At 37.3% G+C, this 5,000-nt stretch overlaps 1 non-coding gene across 1 annotated transcript in view; it reads left to right on the plus strand.

Annotated features, from left to right (window-relative positions):
* Positions 1-4,369: 4,369 nt before the first annotated feature.
* LOC134674273 (small subunit ribosomal RNA) overlaps positions 4,370-5,000 on the plus strand; it is a 1,908-nt gene continuing 1,277 nt past the window's right edge. Inside the window, exon 1 of the ribosomal RNA XR_010099580.1 lies at positions 4,370-5,000. This exon is cut by the window's right edge and continues 1,277 nt beyond it. This is a non-coding gene — a ribosomal RNA (small subunit ribosomal RNA).

The following is a 5,000-nucleotide window of genomic DNA, read 5'->3' on the forward strand; positions in this document are numbered from 1 at the left end:
AGCATAAGCATTTCAAGGACATAATAATTAGGTTAGGTTAGGTTTAGGTTAGGTTAGGTTAGGTTAGGTTAGGTTAGGTTAGGTTAGGTTTGGTTTGGTTTGGTTAGGTTAGGTTAAAAAAAAAACAACAAAAAAAAGTTAGGTTAGGTTAGGGTAGGTTCGGTAAAAAAAAAAGTTAGGTTAGGTTTGGTTAGGTTTTTATGATTAATAAAATAAAAAAAAATAATCACAAAAACCTAACCAATTTTTTTAAGCATACCTACCCCCCCCCCCCACCACCCCCCCCCCCCCGTTTTTTATTAATTTCTCCCAGCTTAAATAAGCATAAGCATTTCAAGGACATAATAATTAGGTTAGGTTAGGTTAGGTTTGGTTTGGTTAGGTTAGGTTAGGTTAGGTTAAAAAAAAAGTAGGTTAAGTTAGGTTAGGTTAAAAAAAAATAACAAAAAAAGTTAGGTTACGTTAGGTTAGGTTAGGTTTTTATGATTAATAAAATAAAAAAAATTAATCATAAAAACCTAACCTAATTTTTTTTAAGCATAAACCCCCCCCCCCCCCCCCCCCCCCTCTCCCTCACCCCTTCCTCCAGGTTTGGTTAAGGTTTTACAATTTTAGGCTATTACAATTTTTTTCCCATTTTTCCTTGCTTAAATATGCATATGAAACCCACATAACAAGGTGAATGAATAAATAGGTCCGAAACAAAATTAATATGTCAAAGAGCTCACCCTGCACCATGACATCATTGACAGCCAGCTTATTTTTGGATTTCATGCCCCAGGATCCCGTCCATCACAACACGAAGCTTTGTACTTTTGATGCTGGCCAGCCCCGTTGAAAACAGAATGATGTTGAGCTAGAAGCTTACAGGTCCATTCAACATATCATAAGAGTTAATATTGACCTCCCTAGCATGTCCCAATTCAACATATTCATCAATGAATTTTTTATACTGCTCTAGCAACTCACACATTTTTCATTAATTTTCTCTCTATCGAGTAAAATCTTTGTAAGGCAGCGGAAAAGGAGTTACCCAAATTTAGTTCACCTAAGGGGTGTTTAAGGGGAATGTCCACCTGAAATGTGTTATTATTCAAAGTAACAGACTCCTGAAATATTTTGTACTGTCACTAACAGCAAAATTTGTTACTAAATCAGTGTTTGAGATATTGCCAGATTGGTTTATCTTGCCACCGACAACATAGCCAAATACGGTGCTTTGCAAGACAAGCCCCTCAGGCAATTTGATCCAATCATTTAATAATAATTCAAAATAAATATCACTTGCTAATGCTAATCAAACGCAGTGAATAATGTTCAAGACGAATTCACTATGCACTTACCATGTGTTATGGTCACGCAAATCACAGAAACGATTAGTTGTACAATCATTGCTCTCATTTGTCTCAGTTTGTATTTGTTCAGGTTCAGGTATATGAAAAATTTTCACTTTGACGTTTCGAGAGTCGTATTTTCCTACCAATTATTTCCATAACCATAAGATACCAGATTAAAAATCGATGCTCATCGAGTACAATTATCATTTTACTTACAATTCGGCGTGGCATACGGTACAAAATCAAGTTGCTCAAATGAAATAATAGCAAATTATCATCATCATCATTATATATTCATCTTATCATGCTTCATGAAATGTCACCATCGAATATCGAAATTAATACTCAAATCACCTTTCAAGTAATACATGAATCAACATTTTAAAATACTTTGTATTTTAACTTAAAATAACAAAGCTGTTTATAGTTTAGCGTAGGAAAAGCTAGGAAATAAAAACAATAATCGTTACAAATCGATGATTCGGTCACTGCCAAATCGATTAGACAAACTCACTTACCAATGCTCGATAGATGGCGGGCTGCAACGGCTGCTCTAATTTAAACAGAAAAATACACCTCCTTTTTTTTTTAAGTAGGCCAAAGATCACAGATATAATAATATCCAAAGATGATGACTTATGAATAGGCATGATGACATTTTTTTGGAAATGGTTTCATTATAGACGCTTAATAATTACAGAAAAATTTAAAAAAATAATCATATTCATTAATTTTGAATAAAAAAACATGTGTAATTAGTTTCGTGTCTTATGGTGTGGCGTTCAAAATATTTGCACACGGCGCGCACCTCTTCCAAATAACACAAAAATCAATAAAAATAAACGTAAGTACATTTTTTTTACACTCTATTATTATACGCAGTAGCCCCCTCCCTTCCTTTTTACTCAATCATATTATTATTAAATTTCGTTTCTACCTTTCTTCGGTCAAGGCCTCTACAGACGTTGTAACAAGTCACATTCGATTTTTTCTTTTGTCATCGATGCTAAGTTTATTTAGTTAACTTAACCAGCAAAAAGCCTAAAATTACTTTTCAGATTTAATTTAGATAAATAAATGTACCTACCCACCTAACTGCCGGACGCAAATCGAAGGCGATCCAAGGTGAGTTGTGTCTGTATAGCCCCCCCCCTCGCATTGACTGACATTGATTGATTTACATAATATGTCCAGTGTTGCCAACTTGGCATAATTGATGCCAGATCTGGCATATTTTCACTTGCTTTGGCACCAAAATTTTCCATTTAGCATCTGGCATATTATTTAGCATAATTTAGTCTAAGCCAAGTTTGCACCAACTTGCAACAATATGCGCCATCGCCTTATGTGGTTCATATTTTCATATGTATTTTTTTACTTTTTTGGACGGATGGACGTCGACGGACTATATAAAGTTGGTCAAGCAGATCTTGTCAGTAGAAAAAGGCGGAAAATTTGAATAAATTTATGTGTTTTTAGTATTTAATTTCAAGTAGACATATTAGCATTTTTTTTTAGCATATTTCAAAAAACTTTGGCATAATTTTGGCATAATCTAGACATTAGTCTAGCATTTTTTCAAAATCCGAGTTGGCAACACTGAATATGTCACATCATTGACACTGACACATTCAGTTCGACGACACAATCAATCAATCAATACGATCGATCCTTTATTATTTACCTATATAAATAAATAAATAAATAAACAAACAATTAGGTAAGTAAGTGATTCAACCGGTAAACTTTGTTCGCCAAATTTTTTTTTTTTTTATCCTAACCTAACCTAACCTAACCTAACCTAACCTAACCTAACCTAATTTTTTTTTTTTTATTAATCTAACCTAACCTAACCTAACCTAACCTAACCAAATTATTATGTCCTTGAAATGGTTATAGTCTCGCAGCAAATTTTCCAGTAAAATACCTAAAGTTGGTGTATGTACTTATGTTACTTATAAACTTATAATATATGTATTATAAGATTTATCATAAGAAAAATGTAAGTACCCTATACCTAGTTAGGTATCTACAACAACACGAAACAACTGCTGCTCCTCGGAGCTTTTAGGGAGCGCGGCGGTCACACGCGCACCACCCATGTATATTACACATGCTGGTGTGGACCGACCGTTGTATTATTTATTTGCACTTTGGTCCTAGTTTACGCGTTTTAATATTGAAACGTGACAGACGGGAGATATATTCTATCCTTACCCACGGGGGAGAGTACAACGCGCGCAGTATTTACTTGCAGATTGTCTGTCACCATCGCCAATTCGAGACGACGCAACGTTGCCGATTGGTTTGAATGATGACAACATATTTGCGAGAAAATAGTGTGTTCTCCTATACGTGTGGCGAGGATCGATCGGATGATAATCCGATTTAAAACAAAGAACAATTTATAACCCTTAACGGTAATACGGTTTTTGAAACTCTCTCTCGGTGTTTTCATATCGCGAAACCTTCAAATACGCAATTGTAATTGCGGTTAGTGGTTTAGCGGTGGTGGGGAGATACGCTTTGATGTAAGTTTCATTATACTGTATTGGTTGTGAGGGTTTTGAGGGCTCTATAATACCTGGCGAGCGATATAAATCGTAACGAACGACTATGTTAAAAAAAGAATCTAAAAATTAAAAAAAAAAAATAGTGAAATTTTTATGTCTGGTCGTGGAAGAACGTTCGATTACATATCGGCGCTATGAAACATCACACACTATGTGTGTGTGTGTATGTGCGCGCTTTACTCACCCGCTACCTACCTAAGGTACACGCACGCACGCGTGTGTGTCTGTACCACCAGGTAGAATAGAGTGGTAAGTAAAATATCCACCAGTCTACGATACGCCACGTCGATTTCGGTATATCCGAATGGTGGCGTGTGTCGTATACGACTCGTGTCTTACGCGTGCGGTCTCCGTCGTCTGTGTGTGTTGTGTAGTATAATATACATAGATGATATTGGCGCGCACGCGTCGGCGCTAGTGTTTTGTGTCTCTAAACAAGACTCACATGAACACGGCAGCTCCCTGGTTGATCCTGCCAGTAGTTATATGCTTGTCTCAAAGATTAAGCCATGCATGTCTCAGTGCAAGCCGTATTAAGGCGATACCGCGAATGGCTCAATATATCAGTTTTGGTTCCTTAGATCTTACTCAGTTACTTGGATAACTGTGGTAATTCTAGAGCTAATACATGCAATCAGAACTCTGACCAGTGATGGGATGAGTGCTTTTATTAGATCAAAACCAATCGGCGGAGGGCCTCGCGTCCGAAGTCGTAACATTTTGATGAATCTGGATAACTTTTGCAGATCGCACGGTCCAGTACCGGCGACGCATCTTTCAAATGTCTGCCTTATCAACTTTCGATGGTAGTTTCTGCGACTACCATGGTTGTCACGGGTAACGGGGAATCAGGGTTCGATTCCGGAGAGGGAGCCTGAGAAACGGCTACCACATCCAAGGAAGGCAGCAGGCGCGCAAATTACCCACTCCCGGCACGGGGAGGTAGTGACGAAAAATAACGATACGGGACTCTTACGAGGCCTCGTAATCGGAATGAGTACACTTTAAATATTTTAACGAGGAACAATTGGAGGGCAAGTCTGGTGCCAGCAGCCGCGGTAACTCCAGCTCCAATAGCGTATACTAAAAT

The sequence above is a fragment of the Cydia fagiglandana genome, chromosome 19 (genome assembly GCF_963556715.1).
Source record: "Cydia fagiglandana chromosome 19, ilCydFagi1.1, whole genome shotgun sequence".
Classification (NCBI taxonomy): Eukaryota; Metazoa; Arthropoda; class Insecta; order Lepidoptera; family Tortricidae; genus Cydia; species Cydia fagiglandana.